The sequence below is a fragment of the Lissotriton vulgaris genome, chromosome 1_1, assembly GCF_964263255.1.
Source record: "Lissotriton vulgaris chromosome 1_1, aLisVul1.2, whole genome shotgun sequence".
Taxonomy (NCBI): domain Eukaryota; kingdom Metazoa; phylum Chordata; class Amphibia; order Caudata; family Salamandridae; genus Lissotriton; species Lissotriton vulgaris.
Genome location: NC_141685.1, coordinates 711791728 through 711812493, shown reverse-complemented (window position 1 = coordinate 711812493; position 20766 = coordinate 711791728). Strand labels below are relative to the sequence as shown.

The 20766-nt window shown below is 44.7% G+C and overlaps 1 protein-coding gene across 2 annotated transcripts in view; it reads left to right on the top strand.

Annotated features, from left to right (window-relative positions):
- The window catches only part of DENND1B (DENN domain containing 1B), a 1279546-nt gene that overhangs the window by 905507 nt on the left and 353273 nt on the right, over window positions 1–20766 (top strand). The window lies entirely within an intron of this gene.

The following is a 20766-nucleotide window of genomic DNA, read 5'->3' as shown; positions in this document are numbered from 1 at the left end:
TCAGCAATCAGGTCTGCCGTCGGTTCCTCTGATTTCTCAGGCACTCCCAGAATGCGAATGTTGTTCCGCCGAGCCCTACCCTCGAACTCATCCAGCTTGCGATCCGCGAGAGTCCTCGCGGCCTTAAGATCACGCACCTCCTGTTGCAGTTGGTTGACGTCGTTGATTAAGCTGGTCGTTTTTACCTCCAACGTCTTAACTTTTTCACTAGTCTTTGTGAGATCTGCTCTAATCAGACCCACCTCTATGGTGACCGTGTCAAGCTTGGTATCAAGGGCTTCCATTTTCTGGCCCAGGGTAGTTTGAACAACTGTTATGGCTGCAATGAGATCTGCGAGCGTCGGCTCCACCACTGCCGGAGCATCCTCTACCCCGCCCCCCTGCGGCCTCCACCGGGGATACCCTTGGTATTGTGTATCTATCCAGCCTGTTGGACTGGACATTTCTGGACCCCTTATTGTTCAGTGACTGCGCTTTATCTTGGTCCGTTTTGGTCGCCATTTCGCACCTCCACCACCACCAGGTGATCCCGTGTAGTGTGTAGTCACTCTATGTCCCCTATAGGCTGATCCGCCAGTGCGCCACCGGGCAGTTATCAGTACGTCCACTCCAGACTCGGCCGTTGCACTGCCGACGGGAACCGATTTTGAACCTCTGGGGGGCCGCCACCGTATTATCAGTCCCCGCTCCTCCTTTATTCCCTCGGTTCGACACCACTCAACCGCCCAATCTGCTGCAACAATACCACATCCAATCAAAGACACTCCGCTGTATAATCCGGGTCACCCGGGGGATACTCAGGGCGCTCTTTAACGTTTCTGGTGCCTCTCTCACTGCACACTGGGCTCCCCCATGAACATGAGGCGGGTCTTCACATGTCCCTTTACATGGGGGTCTTCCAGGGCCCACTTGCCGTCATGCGCCTTGCGGCGGGTCAGCTCCCTATCAGTGGGGATTCCAGGCCCTCAATAGCACCACTGGTGCGCGATCTCAAGCCTATGGTGCTCCCAGCCCCCAGAAGGACATTTGGGGCGAGTCGCCAGCCACACCCTAGCTGGGAAGCTCCTTACGTTTCTCCTCCTGGCACAGCACCAGCAATCATGGGCCTCCCTGGCTCTGGGGATAGACTCCTCGCGTTTCCACCGTCAAATTGCCCCGCAGGCATCCATTCTCAGCCTCCACGCACCGCTTCCGGGTCCGCTTCCCCCCGGGTCCCGCGGTGTCCCCAGCACTATCTGGAGCCTCAAATGCCTCGGCGATCGTTTCTCCGGCGATCAGGGCGGGCCGGACCCACAGCATCTTCCGTCCCCGCTGTTGTCTCACTACGAGGCAGATCCCCAGCCATTCGAGGCCCCGGTCTGACCGCCCGACCGGGCCTCAATTTTGCGGATGATGAAGCTCCGTCCCTGAGTCTCAGAGGAGGCTCGTCCTTTCAGCAACGGTCGCCGCTTCCCACTATTCACACGGAGGTAGGACCGGGGGACCAGGATGGCGGCAGGATAGGTATGGCAGGAGAGAGGGATCGGCTGAGCCGACCCTCTAAGCGGTCATCTTGGTCTCTGGCTTGGCTCCTCCCGAAGCGCATAGCACTTTAAGGAGTAAATTGGTTGTGTTCAACCAGGACATGGTCAAGTGTTCACGCTGCCTGTAATGGAGTGCAGGCCAGCTATAGGACCCACACAGAGAAAATTACCTTAATCGTGTTTGCAGCACGAAATGCAATAGTTGCAATTCTTTGGTTTCATGGGTGTGACATCGACTCCAGAGGGTGGAGATTCTGACGGTGCTGCGCCGGGTTAATCTACGCTGGAGGGGTGATGTGTCGATCTTCTCCATGCAGTGGCAGCGATGCGTTGTTTCCGGTGCAGTGATTCTAGAGATTCTGCATCATTTCTGAGTGCTATACGCTGTTCCCAGTTTCTGCAGCAGTGTCATTGTGCAGGTTTTTTTTGCAGATGCAGCACGTTAGACTGACTTCCAAGGGCCCTGGGCTCAATTGGGACTACCTGGCAGAGGAAGACTTGCATCAAGTAAAGTCCAGGTGCTGGGTTGAAAATGAAAGGTGAAGGTTTTGATATCCCTGAGACTTCAGCAACAGGAAGCAAGTAAACAAGCCCTTGTAGAAAGGTATGTTCAGGGATGTAGAGTGCAAGTCCACTCCTTCTCAATTCCAGGTAAGAGGCAGCAGACAGCAGGCTAACTCAGCAAAGAAGTTTAGCAAAGTGGCACTCTCTCCTGCAGCACAGCAGCTCTTCTTCCTGGCAGAATGTCCGCCGTTTCAGCAGTGTTCCCTGTTGATGGTGTCAGAGGCCCAGTCCTTATACCCCATTTGGCCTTTGAAGTAGGGAGACTTCAAAGAGAGGCTTTGAAGTGCACGAGCCCCTGCCATTCCTGCCCTGGCTCCAGACTCACTCCAGGAGGGTATATAATCCTTTGTGTGGGGACAGGACCCAGCCCTTTCAGGTGCAGAGTTATGTTATGTTATGTTAAATCATTTTATATAGCGCAAAGCTGCCTCAGCGAAGAGACGTCCCGGCGCTAGTAGAAGTGTCAAAGAAGGGATACGGGATTAGGCCACGGGAAAGAGAAAGGTCTTAACGGCCTTACGGAAAGACATCAAGCTTTCCAAACAACGGATGTGCGTTGGCAGGGAATTCCACAATTTAGCCGCCAAACAGCAAAAAGATCATCAACCCGCTCAAAGACGCTTCACTCGGGGAACCATAGCTAGATGTTGCCCAGCTGATCGTAGGTGCGCATAGGTACGTAGGATACCAGTAATTTGGACAGAATCTCAGGGAGGAGAATTTTAAGATTTAAAAAAATCAGGCACAGGGTTTTAAATTCAATCCTTTTAGTCAAAGGCAACCAATGAAGACGGCAAATCGCCCCTGTCACAGAACAAGTTCTAGGAAGCCTCAGCAGGACACTAGCTGCTGCATTCTGTACACGCTGCAGACAAGTCGTTTCTGCCTTATTAGCCCCTAACAGGAGCTTCTCCCTCCCCTCCTGCTCAGTATGACCCATCATCATGCAGATGACTAGGCAGTTACATCTAACCTTTCTTTGGGTGTTGCTGTCTTGAGGGGATGCAGGAAGCTAGCTGTCACCCACCCCACACGTGTATTCTGAAAACAGGTAGATAATCACAAAATGGTTTAAGTAAGAAAGTGCCTACTTACAAAGCGCCATTTTAAGAACTACAGTTCACTATAAGCTGTATTTTTAAATTGTGATTCCAGAGACACTAAGTGTATTTTCCCTATCTTTTCCCAATTGGAAACTGCACTTATAAACTGTAATAAGTCAATCCCAATGTTATCCTTTGGGGGAGATATACCTTGCAGGAGTGAAAAACTAATTTAGGAGTATTTCACTATCAGACATGCAAAAGCTAAAAGTACATGTCCTACTTTTTACATACACTGCCCATGGACTGTACAGGGCCTACCTTAGGGGTGACCTACATGTAGTATAAAGGAAGGTTTGGGCCTGACAAGTACATTAACTTGCCTGGTTGACATGGCAGTTAAAGAATGCATACACAGGCTCTGCAGTGGCAGGGCTGAGCGGTGTATAACGTGCTACTTATGTGACTGCAGGCCCACTAATAGCATTTGATTTATAGGCCCTGGGCACAGATAGTGCACTTTACTAGGCACTTGTAAGTAAACTAAATATACCAATTGTGGATAAAACAATGTTACCATGTCTATACTACTATTATAAAGAGAGAACACAAACCTTTGCGCCAGGTAAACTCGGGAACCACAGCGCCAATCCACACACCCGATACATCGTTGTAATCCTCAGGGTGTGCAGATGAACATAGGCTATATAATTTACAAATACGTTATTTAAAAAATAAAACTTAAAAAAAAAGTAGTCCCTTCAAAGTAGTGCCGGCCGGCCGCGATGTGCGTCCTGACATCAGGATGAGCGGCGTACACGAGCGCAAGGAGAGGCGGAGATCAGCGCGGGAGGAGCAGTGACGATCAGCGCGGGGAGCAGCGGACATGAGCGGCGATCGGAGGGCAGGCAGTGAGGAGCGGCGGCGGGGAGGAGCGCTGAGCGGCGGATGAGGTAGGGCGAAAGCGGAGGCAGAGAGGAACGATGAGCGCCACAGGAAAAAGAAAGTGTGCAGGTAAGTGGAGCGGGAAGCAAACAGCCCATTTCAGGAGGAAAAAGTGACAGAAATGTGTGCAGGTCAAAAAAAGTGACGTGGGCAGTGAGGAGCGGTGAGTGAGCCACAGAAAAAGAAACGTGTGTAGGTTAAGAAACGTGTGCAGGGCGCCAGCGGCGGCGGGGAGGAGCGGTGAGCGAGCCACGGAAAAAGAAATGTGGAGCGGGTAGCAAACAGCCCATTGCAGGAGGAAAAAGTGACAGAAACGTGTGCAGGTCAGAAAAAGTGACGTGGGCAGTGAGGAGTGGTGAGTGAGCCACGGAAAAAGAAATGCATGCAGGTTAAGAAACGTGTGCAGGTTACAAAAGCGTCCAAAAGTAAACATACAGCCATAACACTGCACTACGTCATGGCGGGCGGGCGCCCTAAACCATGATTGCTCCCGGGCAACGTCGGGACGGGCTGCTAGTTTTAGATAAAGAGCACATGCGCATTATCAGTGGTAATGTGATCAGAGTTCTAAAGCCAATAAAAGCAAAGTCAACAAAGCAGTCAAGGCAAAACGTTAAGGGAAACCACGCCAAGATTACCAGATCTAACAGCTACTGTTATAGATTTAATCTTGTTTGTTTAGGGCTGAGTGCTATTGAGTGGCTGGTTCTAATCACTCTTACAAACAAGAGAAAAAGAAATAGACAGGAAGGTAAAATAAATGCAATTCCATTATATGCATTAAGAGAGGCAGTTACTTGCTATATTCAAGACTGCTACTACTACAAATGCACCACTACCTCTACTTACTATAATAGAGACTCTCTCCAAATACCCACAAAATCTAAATAACTGAAGCCACCTGAACTATAGCACTCACCGCCAGTGTCTGAGTTGATGTAGTGGCGTTTGTGCTCTGGTTACTGCCACTCAAAGGAGAGAGTGGGGAACCACCAAAGTGTATGCATTTCATCTTCCTTTAATACTGTGGATAACTAGTAAAGCTGAACTTAGGCCCTGTGTCAGTTGATCTATATGAAGCACTTTTGTATAATATTTACGACCATGGCCATTTAATGTATTATAGAAAACCAGGGTGCTATGAAATAATCAGCATGCTCTGTGACCTTGAGACAAAGTGAGGATGTCAAGGATGTTAATATTTGGTTGAAAGCTGAATGTCGAAAACAAAGTGAGTGGCATAGTTTTGATACACTGCAGTTTTGCGATAATTTTCTGGGAACCTTGTGTATAGTTCATTGTTGTACTCAATGTGGGATGTAATAAAATCTTATCTTCTATTATGGGAGAAGCAATACCAGGAATACAAAGATGCATTGAAGGAGAAATAGATGAAAGACAATGTTTTACATGACTTTTTTTTAACTTTATGTTCATAAAACGGGTCATGATCAAATGTGACACTCGACTTACAGGCATCTAGTATTGGCATTTGGAAAAGGAGTAGTAGTAGAGTGACAAAATAAAATACAGTGGTTTTGGGTGAGTCGTGGTACCTTCACTCGCATCCTACCTCAGTAAGACATTTTTCGGTGCTCTAGCAACCTTCATGCAATGTGTCTTAGTTGGGATGAATTTGGCATTTGGCACATCAGTAGGTGGGCACTCACAGTAGAGAAGAGGGCACGGGTGGTGCTTCTGTTATATTACTTCTATTTTCATCAGCAATAACCAGCACCCACCTATCCGAACAAACCAGAGGACGCAGCACTTCTCAAATGCGACAAAGATTGTTCAGGGAACACTCCCTCTTCTCTGCCACCGCACACTCACAATATAGAGTCCTGGTAATAGTCACCAATCATGTAACACACACATACCTATGTCAATGCAGGTTTCAGCACCACATTCAAGCAGAACTTTACATGCATGTGGCCTGTAAGCAACATTCATATCACTGACTGATCAGAATAAAGGCCTGGCCCAGTTCTATCAATTAGAAACCTGACATGTTGCCACCGCTGCCTCATGTATGAGTAAGGACATTGACAGTCATCCCATATCAACTATAGAGCATGTTTGGTATGCTTCTCCAGGCCACCAATCTAGACTCTGGGTCTTGGAACCCTTATTACAAGCCTAGGCATCAACAGGCACCCATGACTGTCTTGGTAGTTGGTCCAAGAAGAAAAATATTAGGATACCAGATAGCAGAAGCTAGAATCGCTCCAGGCTGGAGTGTAAGCATGCTTCGCAATGACCATTCCCTGATGTGAACGAGGAGCATACACATGCTTCATGAGTCAGGGAATTTAAGTGAAAGGGACCTTGGAGATGGAGTGGTTGCATAGGGATGTGTGGGTGTCTCTAAGAAACTTCTATTGGCAGATCGAAGGCTCTTGGGGGGGGAGTGGGTGTCTTATCACGATATGAGACTGGTCGTCAGTTGAGATTTGTTTTCAACTCACTATAAAGAGAAGGATTAAAAATTTAAAGAGCTCATGGACTTCAGAGTAAGTTTATCCTGAACTATTCTGGTTCATACAGTCAGAGGCAGGGAAAAGAATGTATTTTCTTAATGCTGCCCTCTCACACTTTTCAGTGTCATGCTTCATCATAGGGCCGCATCGACGCCCAGGTGCAGACCAGCACTGGACGGAGCGGCAAATGGCAAATTTGATCAAAATAAGGGAACAGCATTTAGGCCATGTGGTATTTGGGAGGAGGAGAGCTCTCCAGAACTATTATTGGCTTTGGTCTTTCTCAACCTAATAGGGAAGGTACACACGTATGCAGCGACTCACGGACGTAGCTGCTCATGGGCCACTTGAGTTAAGAGAGGAGGAGAGCTTTTCATGACCACTATTGGCTTTGTCCCTTTTTTAATTAAACAGGGGAGGTACGGACTTATGTAGTGGTTGACAGACCGTAAAAGTTTGATTATCCAAGATGTAACACATGCAGTGTGGAATGGGCAACCATACGGATATACAAACGGAGAACTTGAAGTAGCTATAAATAAGATGGTTGTTTCTTTACATTGTATTTGTATAGAGTGTGATGAATAGATCGCGGTCCCACGGCGGTCCCGGGTTCAGCAACTTGCTGTGAAACTCGGGGAAGACACTATTGCATGTATCATATAATACTTGTGTGACTATGAGGTCATACAACACAGAGGAGAGGTGTTTTTGTTCACATATATATTTCTAAATGAAAAGAGTTGTGAAACTAACAAGATAGATGGGAGAGTATCAACACTCTTGGAGCTAGAAGTCGTTTTTCATCCTAATAACACGGGTGTGAGTGCCAGATGAGAATCAATTCGGCGGAGAGGTCCACCTTTTAACACACATTATGGATAAATATTCATAAAACCTTTAGCGAATATAATGATGGAAGGGCATTTTTGCTTGAGGGGAAAGAAAACTGAGGCTTATGAATACAAGTCTGCCTTTTTGTTTTTCTTTACAGTAATTGGTTTCCTCTATGCAAATACGTAGAAGGTGAAATGGAGAGTATCCTGCGATTTATGATTTTGAGACCCAATTGAGGGCTAAGACCACGACTCTTTAAGGGATCAATACCCTGATGAAGGCCGCCATGACCCGTGGGGGCATTTGACAAAGGCCAAAACATGTTGGTTCCTGCAAATAGGATATAGGGGTACTGATCTCCCCAGTGTATCCTATAAATTGTTTTTTAACTCTGTTGAGGGTGACCAAGAATAAAGGTAACCTCTGGTTTCCCCTCAGATATTTTTAACACAATTTTTCTTGTTTTGCACCTTATGATCCCTTCTTGAGGAAACAATTTTCCTCTATCTCTTTTTTGTTATTCTATACACTTTTTCTTCCTCACCACTGTATATTGAAAACATTCCTTTTTGTTTCCATCCAGTGTGCTGGTCTGCACCTGGGCGTCAGATGCGGCCCTATGATGAAGCATGACACTGAAAAGTGTGTGAGGGCAGTATCAAGAAAACAAATTCTCCCCCCCTCCCTTTCTTTGCCCTACCTCTGACTGTATGAACCAGAATAGTTCACAGTGAGAATGTGGAGTAGTATTATATTGGATAAACTTACTCTGAACTCCATGAGCTCTTTTAATTATTAGTTCTTCTCTTTATAGTGAGTTAAAATCTTTGGAGGGGAAGTTAGGGAAGGCTTATTCCCTTGTCTCTCCTCATTGTGATTTCTTGAGTTGAGATGTGTTAACTTCTTTAATTACAAGTGCCATTAGTTTGAAATGCACCCTTTTATGCTGACAACCATCCAGCTTTTTGATGAAAGAATTTGATGAGCATGTATTTAGGAAGGTTGAATAAAGGCCAATTGGTGAATTGGATAACATATCCTTTGGGGGAAAGGAGTGTTAATGGAGGCTTGTGAGCTGGCTGTTGTTAAAACAGTCCAGTTTGCTGGGTAGCAGTAAGGTGATAAATGTTTTGCAGTGCGAGACAAACATTGATAGACATATATAAGGTACGTCCTGTATTTTGTAAAGAGCTACCGTGGCATTGGGAGTGATAAATTATTTCATGACTATGGTGGGGTTGGAAATCACAGTTGTCTAACTGAAGAATAAAAAAGCATTGGCAAAGCCAATAGGTTTCCCCTAAGTGAGAGCTATTGACTTTACCAAGGCCTTTTAGCCATGTTGTACCGCAGCCTGGAGTGGATTGGAGTGGCGTGGCAAAGATTGGTGTGGAGTGGAGTGGTGTACAGTAGTGTAGAGTAGTGTAGAGTGAAGTGAACTAGTGTAGAGTGCAGTGGCGTAGAGTGGCTTGGCATAGAGTAGGGTTTAGTAGAGTGTAGTGGGGTAGACTAGAGTGTAGTGGGGTAGACTAGAGTGGCTCTGAGTGTAGAGTTGAGTGACATTGTGTAGAGTGATGTAGAGTGGCTTGGAGTAGAGTGAAGTGGGGTAGAGTAGAATGGCACAGAGTAGGGGGCCCTACAGTAAAGTGGCACTGTGAGGAGTGGAGTGGTGAAGAGTGGCATAGAGTGCTGTGTTGAAGAGGAGAGAGGTGCAGAGAAGAGTGCAGTCATGTAGAGTGCAGTTGAGTAGCATGGTGCAGGGTAGAGTGGCATATAGGGCACTGGGGTAGAGGGAGGAGCGTAGTATAGAGTAGAGTGCAGTGGAGCAGAATAGAGTGGAATAGTGTAGATTGGCATTGTGTTGAGTGGAGTAGCATAGAGTGGAGTGAAGCAGCATATAGTTGAATGGTGTAGAGTGGATTGGCATAGAGTAGAGTTGAGTGGAGTGGGGTGGACTACAGTGGCACAGAGTGGAGTGGCGTAAAATGGAGCGACCCGGCATAGAGTGATGTAGAGTGGCTTGACTTATAGTGGAGTAGTGTAGAGTAGAATGGCTTTGAGTACAGTGGCCTAAAGTAGACCGCCATTGTGTGGATTGGGGTAAAGTGATGTGATTGTAATTGCATTTATATAATTCTTATTGCCCCTGACGAGACATCTGAGCGCTTTTCTGCGAGTAGCTCACTACTCCGGAACCCAAAGAGGATTAGTGGTGAATTATTATATGGAGATATGAAATTAGTTTGAGCAGTGGACATGCTAGTTTGGTATTTGGATTGAAAGAGGATAGTGGAGGGATATAAGAGGGAAGGGATTTTCTTTATATAGAACTTACTAGCCGGGGTAAGGTGTTGAAGCACTGTTGAGCTGGTAGCACGCTACTTTAGAACACAAACGGGATTACTGCCACTAGATAAATACATTTGACTATAAGAATGAGAGATGCTTGTGGTCAACCATGGAAATAAAAAATTATTACCTGGGAGCATTTATTTTCAGTTCTCTGAAATGGGATGAGAAGCCAACTGCAAAGGGTTAAGCAGGTTATTAGAGTTTTCTGATATTGGTAAACTGAGATGAAAAGGAACCTGCAAAATATATGGCTATGAGTGAGGAGGGTATGTTTTATGTATGCAAAGAAATGATCACATTCTTCCTAGTACATGTCAGATGTTGAGGATATGGGTGCAATTATGTACCTAGGGACCGATTTTGATTTTGGCGAACAGCCCATCCTCCACCGTGGTGATGGAGTAAATTACTCCGTTGCCCTGACTGAGGTGGCACCTGCCAAATATTGAAACGTCTGTTGGCCCGGCAGACATGTAAAACATTGACAGGACTCGCCTGTCAAGTCGGTTCCTGCCAATGCATTGTAACTTTTCTGGACGACTTAGTGAAACATGACGGAGGCGTATGGCAAAGTTACATTGTTTTTCCCCCAAAAAAGTAAACCTCAAAGCAGGATTTTTTTCTCAGAATAAAAAAAGCAATGCCCCCCTCATCATGGGCGTTTCCATCCACGATGAGGGGGTATTGATCACTTTTTAGTACTCTTTACAGCTAGGTTTTTCTGGCAGTGACAGGCGTTGAAAAACTGCTATATGTCTGCCCATCTAAATTAGGTGTATAGACATTTAGACAAGTGTCTGATGACCCTTACTCCATCGAGCCATGAGAGTAGTCTCTAATGTCATTAAACTACGGTCTGCCTGAATCATAATCGGACAGGTGGACCATAATGTTAGCGGTGAAAGAACGTTGCTGGGACAGAATTCTCTCTGCACCAACATCTTAAATCAGTCCCTTGGTGTTAGAGAGAAGGTGAATTTTGTGTTGTCTAAGGCTATTGGTAATGTTTGTAAAGCTTGCTTGTAAAGGTTAAGATTTTTTTTAATGTTTTTTAGTTATACGATTTACATAAGAATGTCCTCATTTCAGTTTTAATTCAACAAAAGTGTGGCATGATCAAGAGTTATGTGTGCTCAGTATCAGCTGAGAATTTCCTCAGATGATATTGTCAACGGCATTCCAGAGACATAATTTGTTCAATGTCCATCAATCAACAAAGGAGGTTATTTCTATTTAGCAAAATATTAGGCTATATGCAATTTTGGATGCATGTACTAATGCTGGTATTATAGCAAAGGATATTTTTGGAACAGCCAAATAAGCATTTTACTGTTAGTCTTCAAAACTAATATGTTCAAACGTATCTAAATTTTACTGAAGGTTCACTATTATTTGCCCCTCTACCTCTGATCTCTAAATTAATATTCTAACATGGCAGCTAAAACCTAAAAGAAAATAGTCTGTGCCACGATGGATGACCCTTTTACACATCTGTCATTGTGCTTCAAGCTTATTAATTATTGGTCTATGTCTGGGAAAAAATGAACATCATTTAAGATGCAGAATATAAACAAAATTAACTTTGGCTTATAACTCAATAGGTTAGATTACTTGTCTCTGATTGGGCTCTGTTAAGTTGTTTACTACTGTTTTTATCGCTCCAGATGATTTGTTAGGTAGTGTTGAGGTTTCTTTAGGCAACAAACTCATGTTTACTATTTTCTGCCCTATGACTATTTTCCGTAATGTTGCTCAGTTGTACATAAAGGACACTAGTACTTGTGGGTGCAAGCATGCTATATACAAATCTTAATCAATCAATCAGGCATTTATAAAGTGCGGCTAATCACCTGTGAGGGTCTCAAGGCGCTGGGGTTGCTAGCTGCTGACTTGTGTTATGTTCATTGGAATAGCCAGGTCTTTAGTTCTTTCCTGAATTGCTGGAGCCATGGGGCAGTCCTGAGGTTCCAGGCTTTGGCGGCCAGGTGTGAGAAGGAGCATCCTTTGCTGTTGACTTGATGGAGCCAGGGGTGTCTGTGAGGAAGAGGAGGCTGATCCTAGTCGTGTGGTTGTTCGGTGGAAAGTCATGCGTTTGGTGACATATACAGGTCCTTTCTTGTGCAGGACTTTGTATGTGTGGGTCAGCATCTTGAACTGGCAATTCTTCTGAATTGGAAGGCAATGTAGGTTCCTGAGGTGTGGTGTAATGTGGGTTCTTCTGGGGAGGTCAAGGATGAAACTTGCAGCTGAGTTTTGTATTGTTTGTAGTTTCTTCTGGAGACGTGTAGTGATTCCTACATAGTGTGTGTTCCTGTAGTTCAGCCTACTGGTGATGAGGGACTGCATGAAGGTCTGTCTGGTGTTGACTGGGAGCCATCTGACATTGGGTGTGGAAGCAGGCAGATGAAACTGCGTTTACCTGTTTCTTCATGGATAACCAGCTGTCCAGGATGATGCCAAGGTCTCTCGGGGCAAAGGGTGGACTGAGTTCTGCGGTCCACCAGGCAATACTCCACGGTGAGGTGTTGTTCCCAAAGTTGAGGATCTCTGTCTTCTCCGTGTTTAGCTTGAGAAAGTTTTCCTTAATCCAGTTGGCAACGCTCATCATACTTCTATGGAAGTTAGGTTTGGTGGCAGAGCGATCTTTTGACAGGGTGAGGATGAGCTGGGTGACCTCAGCAAAGGAGATGATGTTGAGTTTGTGTGATCTGACAGGTTTCGCCCAAGGGTTATGTAGATGTTGAAGAGGGTGTGGCTGAGGGAGAATCTTTGGGGTACACCGCAGGTGATCTTCTTGGCTACTGAATCAAAAGGTGGGTGATGGATTCTTTGGGTGCTTCCGGTGAGGTATGAGGTGATCCATTTGAGTGCGTCTCCCTGAATTCTGAAGTAGTGGAGTCTGTTGTTCAAGATATGATTGGAGACTTAGGTGGCGATGTCTGGCACGCAGGCGGGGTTCAGCAAGGTCTCTGCGAGGAAGGTGACTTCCAGGGTGAGGGGCGAAATCTTAACTAGCTAAATAAATACATTGTTAGCCCTGATGATTGCCCTTCAATGAGAGAAGGAAGCTGAAACATGTCAACTTCAATGGTGCACAAATAAGTAGCAAACAAAAGGACAAAACTGTGGAAAGGAAGTTAAGAAAAAAAATTGATATGATGCTTTTAACAGAAAAATTCAAGAGTAAAACATTGACACATGATGATAAGTTGCAGTCTTTACAATGGAAGTGAATTATTATTTGGAGACCCATTTCATTCATTACTTTAACAACATATAATATTAAATTGAAATCCCAAATCTTTTTCTTGATACAGACATTTTCAAAACAGCCCAGTAATCCCATCTGTTTTTCTTGTTTTAAGTGTTTTTGAATTGCTATTCATACATTACAGCATGTTGCCCATTTGTTAATTGTTGGGTGTGGGGAGAATCCATAATGCCCCTCCCCATTCTTGTCAGTGTTAGTCAATAGCGTATTGGGCTCAGCAGAACTTCAGGTTTTGTTTATGCTGCACTGTTCTTCATGTCCAGTAGTTATTAAAAAGGGTCGTTCATCCCGAACTAGAGCACAAAGCTCTACATCTTTGCATTGAGATACAATTGTATCTTGTGAGACAGGCCTCAGTTGTTTTCCTTTGTAATGTGGTTCGTCAATGGAATCCGTAAGGCATTAATTGGTGGGAGAAAGTGACGTCATAACATTCCTTCTATAAATGTAATCTGTAAATTGTGACTTCACAGTCCCTGCCAGCACACAGCTATTTCTTCCTTGTCTCTTACTGGTGGTAGGAAGATGGCAGGCAGGGATCCAAGTTCTGTCACAATGAGATGCAGGCAGAACCTCTCATCCTGTCAAACAATGTTTTGAATTTCATGCTGCTGCTCCTTCATCTCATGCAGAGAGTCTGGGCTGTTCACTTTCTGTGAATGCACACCTGCTGAACCTATCTTCCCATGTGGTAGCCACAAAAGCGAGAAACAAAAAAAAGTGTTTGACAGGCTGAGAGTTCCTGCCTGCCACATACAGTGACAGTGCTCTGCTGTTCGCCTCTCCCCTCCCCCTTTCTGCGAAACACCGTAAAGGCACTCGTCTGGACTTCATTGCGGGCCGTAGAGATGCTGGCTTTTGGGAAAGATGATAAAGTTGTGCGTTATCTTCAAATAAACAGTTTTGGAAAAATATTGATAGAAATTCATGGCTACCTGATATTTCTGAGCTGTTAAGCGAACATGTTCTTGTTTTTCCACAATATAATCCATTTTCATTTTAGGCCACTGGAGAAAATTAGACAGGAATTGAGATATGATATTAATTAGCATAATGAAATGAATATTCCAAGTATGGGAGTGGTGTACTACAAGTAAAACAAAACCACAACACAGAAATGCTATACATATTGCTGCACTGTGGAATGGGGAAGGGGACCATTCCCTGTATTAGAAGGAAAATCATAAGCCCTTCCTATACTTAACAAGCATTGGTGCATCGGTTTCGACTATGTAATAACTAAAGAGCTGTTTTCATCAATCATCGTCCGGGAGAAGGAAAGAGCTCCCTGACAGATACCACAAGAGTGGAGAGGAAGTGGTGCAGTGGCCAGAGCTGCTGACTTGAGACCCGGGGATCCTGGTTCGAGTCTAGGCAGCACTTCGCAACATCCTGTGATACTATACAAATCACTCCAGTGATAAATTGTTAGATAAATATGCAAGAGTAAAAGGCAAAACTTTATGAAAATATAGTTCCACCAAAGCGGATGTTAACAGATTTTCGGCAGCTAGAAACTGATAAGAGAAGCAGACGAGGAACAAGCATTGGTAAATGCAGGAAAGTAAGCTACAGCCATTAGAAACAGAGGAAATGCACAGGAACCAATGAGAAGTCAGGAAAGAGAGGAGGTGGGATGTAAGTCCCTTTTAAGTTTACATTAAAAACAATAGATTTCTCCAGCACAGCGCAAGCACTGTGCAGCTGAAACCGAAAAAAGATATTGCACCCTCAAGTCCTGCGATCTGATAGGTGATCTCTTTGGTACTTTGAAGTGGGTGAGGTCTCCCCTGCTGCCCTAGTTTACAGGAGCAGTCTTTTTTCAATATATTATATAGTTTTCTTATCCTTCATTGTATTTTATTTTTGTTCCTTCTTTAATTTGTTTAAAAAAAAGTTCTCTTTGTCTTTGATTGTCTATTAGTATAGAGAAATATTGCAAAGTTGAATTTCTATTTGACTTAATTATGATTGATTTATGATTTGTGTGTGAATAAGTACTAGATAGGATTCAGCTGTAAACTCCGCTCCACCAGAACCAGTAGCTGGAAGTATCAATACTAGCTTCATCCTCCAGTCATGCCTCTTTTAGGGTGTCAGGATTTAGGCTTGAGATACCACAGCCCCTCTTAAATGTCACATTTGATAGCAGGCATCTGCTCGACCCCCAGGTTGACCAAGGGTTTGGAAAAAAAATAAAATAAATAAGGACATAGCTAAGACTTTGCATTCCCTGCAGCCCCCCAGTCTTAAGTCTGCTCTCTGGGAGCAACAACCTTGGGGAGGTCACAAACATTGGGGGAAAGCGAGTGACCCCCTTATCAACAAAAACAGCAGTACTTTCAGGATCCGCAACAGCCTTAGCCCTTCCATAGAGGAACCTATAAAGGCAATGGGTGCATCGGAAAGACAGAGGCGGCTCCATAAGGAACTCCCCCACTACAAAGCAGTGACTTCCCTTCCTCTGACCATGTTACACTTGTCCTGGGAAGACTGAGGTGTTTCTTGACTCAGTGGGCAAACAATCATCTCAGATCAATGGGTAATCTGTATTGTACAGGAAGGTACTGCCTTGAGTTCTATCAGCGTCTCACCACCACATACTGAGCTTAGACTACCTTCACCTTCTGGAGGAGGAGGAGGATGTTCTGGCAGTTTTACAAAAGGGCATAATATAATCAGTATCTGCACACCAGTCGGCATGGGAGTGTATTCCCTGTACTGTTTAAGCATCAAAAAGAACAGCTCCCTCTAGGCGATCCTCAGCCTCTGCTGATTGGCAGGTTAATCCTCTCCAATCTCTCACATGGCCAGTTTACGAGGTACCATCCCGCTGCTACACCAAGGTAACTTCATGTCGACACTGAATGTGAAAGACGCGACCTGATCCATCCAGCCCATCATCAGTACAATTGACTCTTGGTAAGTGGTTAACACTACCAGTTCAAGGTGCTAGCTTTCAGATTCATTACAGCTCTAAGGGTGTTTACAAAACAGTGGTAGCAGCGTACCTGAGCAAAATGCTATACGTCTTGTCATACATAAATGACTGGCGTTCTGGAGCACCTGCAAATGATAATGCCTATCACACTTTCAAAAGGTAGTGACCCTACTTCATAGGCCAGGTCTCACCACTAATGTGGTAAAATCACATGGTGTGCTGCAGCAAGTTCAGCCCTTCCTTGGCCCAGTTTGAAATGTAGTGACAGGCAAGGCACACCCCAATGACCAGAAAGGGATTGCATTTTGCTACTAACTTTTTTTCAGACACACCATCCCATTACTGTTCAAACTATCATGAAAGTTTTGGGAATGATTGCTTGATGCATAGCATCTGTACTGTACGTATGTCAGCGCTAGTAGATGTGAGGAGAAGAAGAGCAGAAGTTGAGGAGTTGACAAATGTACAAATGAAAATAAATGTAAACATAACAAAAAGTAAAGAAAATTATATGAATAATGATTTTTGTCTGAAAATTTCCAAATGGGTTTTTACTAAAATTGCTCATGGTCCATACTGAGTGTATGACTTTACTCAGTGAGTTAAACTCTCAGCACGGAAAAATGTGGGAAATCTGCAGGTCACAATTTCAAATTCTAACAAGGCCAACTCGTCCTACCATCTTCTCAGGTCAACAAATTGAGTGCCATTTCATTTTCTGCAAATAGCATCTATAGGATGCTTAGAAAAGGCAGAAGTGCTTATAAAGTCCTATATAAAAAATACAATATTGTTAGATGGAAGTTCATGGATATCTTGAACATTGTTATCATAGTAAATATGCCCATGTATTAAAACCTGAAGGTTCTTTCATTTGAGCTTGTGCAGTCTTGTTATTTTCAAATGACAATAAAATATCTGCTGTGGCACTGGATCTATATATATATACATTTTTAGGTCTGTCAGTATCTAAGACATTTTGATTTTACTAAAAATTACCCACCCACACTCAAGCTTATAGGGGCTTTCAGACGGCCTTCTGTATCCATTGGTCTGTTGTTATGGAATTTACATTTTTCTTGTGCCTAAAGAATGGGGCAGTGGTCCAGACCACTAGAACCATTGCCTAACTTTGCTGTGAGTAACCTAATTCTGCACTTTCACTAGTAGCATATCTGCACACAAAGTAATATCCTTCAGTGCCAGTCTCAACTATGGCCATGTTTACTTTTTGAGACCAAAAAACAGTTTTTATCAAGTTTCTTTTGTATTAGTGATGTCCCAGGAGCTCACCCAACAATAATGTCTTACAAAGAGCATGATGAAACAGAACAAACTTTGACAAATCTAAAACACTAGCTGCCAACTCCAGGATTATAGGCTTTGCCAATGCCTTTTTTTCGTACTGCATTATAAAACAAATTTACACTGGTTTTGTTTTATTAGTTACAATTTCAAGTGGATAAGTGTACCCCTAATTTAAAACAGCATATAAGTATGTAGTATGAAGACAGAAAAAGCTTTTACAGTTTGTTTGATTAGCGACATGTAAACGCATATGCATCCTTCTGTAGATTTTCTCTTTTCAGAAAATGTAAATCTTTTCCCTTTCTCTTTCAAATATCTTATATTGTTATTGTTCGTTGCTTATGTACTTTAAAGTTGTATATTATTATAATGCAAAGAAGCCTAGAATTCCTGTATAAAAACATGTCTAAAATGTTCTTACTAAAGTTAACTTGTAATATCTCTAGTCACCTGTAATAAGAAAATGACATAGCTGCTGAACTGTTATAACCTATCACAGTTAAGTTGTGACATCATAATGGCAGCTGACAGAGCCATCAACCAAGTTCAAAGTTTTTACTTATTAATTTCTTTAACATCTAAGGGCACACTGGAGTCACAGGCATTCTGCCTTTGAATACAAGGAAATGACTTTTTCCTGCAACAGAATGATGGCAAATCGTGTAAATGGGCTGCCTGCTCCCTGATGCCAAAGAAATACTTTCTTTTAGGGCCCTATTGAATCATTTGACTGGTCCATCACACTGTGGGTCATATCAGGCTGTGGTGTCCTGCAAAATTCTGTACTTTCCAAAAACCTCTTACATTTCAGTTGTACTCCATTATCTGTAACAAACATCCCTGAGAATCCTTCTTTACAGAATACATTGTGGATGTTGCCATCTTAAACAAATTTCACTTACAGACATTTTAAACTGTAATCTACTAACACTTAGGCATATTTCAGATGGCTGCGTAGCTCTTTGAATGTTGTCAGATTCACCATAGATTTCCTAAGTGCTCACACATTTGTCTGCTTTCATAATGAATTCTAGGCAACCAGAAGTGTGATCTAAATAAGTTCCTCCATGCACACATGCCCATGTTTTCTTGGTGACCATTGTCTAGCAACTTAATTCTGACTGCTTTAGGTGGCACACACTTTCCATTTCCTAATACCAAAGTACCTTCTAATGCTCGTTCTATAGCTACATGATTGAATGTACGTAAGTTCCCATGCAATATCAGGGTTGAGTGCCAATCCTTTGAAAGATGCTTCCAGAACATTTTGATGGTCTGATCCTTGATATCAGCTGCTGGACAAACTTTGTCAGATGCTCCAAAATTCTTGGTTCACCCTCTCCTGTATGGAAGATATTACATCAGTCTCGTTGTCATTATTGTTGAGAGAAGGATATTTCAAAGGGGTGCATGACTTACAGTAGGCAGTGACTTTCTTTTTTGAGGGAACAAAATAGAGCTGTAAACAATATTGTTGTACTTTCCTACATAATCTTTCTATTTGCTTTTTGTTAATGCTCACCCCATGTAAAGTGTTGGCCCTTACACAATATTAACCTAAGGGGCTCTATAAGTGCTTCAGAATGTTCAACAAACCTACTTTAATATTCTCACACCCTGCAAAAGAGGTAAACCTTTCTTTGGAATGTGGACTGGTACACCCTTTATGATTTCTGTAAGGCCTACCATGGGTTCTTTTCTTCATGAGAGATTGAGTGCCTTAAATATGTCAACTTACATTTGAACAAAACCACACCATTACTCCACAGTCTGGAACATACTTATTTAAGTATTTCAAGAGTATCTTCTTTGGTTCTCGAAAAGACCAATATATTTTCTGGAAAGATCTTGACTTATGAATCCAGTGCTTTAAATTATGCATTATGAAAGTAGAAAGTAACTTGGATTTCAGAGTCAACTTCAGTTGACAGTGGGCCACCTTTAGATCTAGGGTAGAGAATATGGATGCTCAATATAGCATCAATATCATCTCATTGTACTGGGTGATGGGTGGTTATCAACAATAATACAGTGGGTTAAACCTTTCAAATCAGCCCATTAGTGTATCCCTGTTAGACGGGGACCGGGAGGGTCGGCCGAGGACAAGGGGAGAGGCCTCCGGTGAGGGCCGTCTCCAGCGATCGTACAGACAAGTAACTTCCCCCCCACAGATGGACACCACACAAGGATAAGGTTCACGTTCTTTATAAACAATTCTTGAAGTACGGTGATACGATACAATGGAAGCAGGACACGATGATCCTCTTAATTCTAGTCTCTTGACAGGGAAAGGGGTAGCGGGACAGTCTTAGTTACCAATCTGGTACTGCGATGCGATGATGGTAGCTCACAATCCTCGAGCTCGGCGTTCGAGAGGGACGGGCCGGCAGCGCCAGCAGGTCCCGAGGTGGTCGTAGATAGGAACGGGCTGCGGCAGCGCCAGCAGGTCCCGGCGAGGACGAAGGTTGCAAGAAGGCCGCGGCAGCGCCAGCAGGTCCAACGAGGATGAAGGTTGCAGAAGGCTGCGGCAGCGCCAGCAGGCAGGACGATAGTTCACAAGGCAGGGCTGCGGCAGCGCCAGCAGTCCGTCAAGGATGAGTTCTTCATGGTGTCTCTCGACTCCAAGATACAACTGCCTTCCTGCTCTGGAGCTGCCTCAATTATAGGTCTGGCCCCCTTTGATGTCCGGACCCTCGCACTTGGAGGTTGGGAGGTCCGGGATGAGGGAGTCCAGACACCCAGCAGGGGGGTGGAGCCAGCGCCCGGGGAGGCTGTGGGCGATCGGCACCTGGCGGGGGAGAGCCATCGACACTTCTTCCTCCCATTGACCTGCCAAGTGGTCCGTTCACCTCCTGGGTTGATGGTGGTGCCGGGATGTCGGGGCCTGGTAAGGCCCAGGGTTGGGGTCGAGCTGAGGCCATGTGGCCTCGTGGTGCAGTGTCTAAGATGGCGGCTGGGCCGGGCAATGGTGCTGACGGTGGCCCGGGCCAGTGATACAGAGATGTCCGGGAGCAGGAGTCCCGTAGGGGACGGTTTGCGGGTTGCTTCTGTGGGTAGCACCTGGAGAGCCGGTGTCCGGGCCCTGTCATGCGGGGAGGGAGCGAGCCCTTCATGTGGCCTGTCCAACATGCGTCCCCCCCAGCTGAAGGCGGGGAGAGTCACCCATCCTCTTGGGGACTTTCCTCGTCGAGGCGGAAAAAGCGTGACAGGCCATCCGCGTTGGCGTGATCCTGGCCAGGGCGGTGCTCCACAGTGAAGTCCATCCCCTGCAGGGAGATGGACCATCGCAATAGCTTGGGATTTTCCCCCCGCATCTGCATTAGCCATTGCAGGGGGCGATGATCTGTTTGCACCCAAAAGTGGGTACCGAAGAGGTAGGGCCGGAGCTTCTTGAGGGCCCACACTACTGCGAAGGCCTCCCTCTTGATGGTGCTCCAGCGCTGTTCCCGGGCCAGCAGGCGTCTGCTGATGAAGGCCACTGGTTGGTCGACTCCCTCGGGGT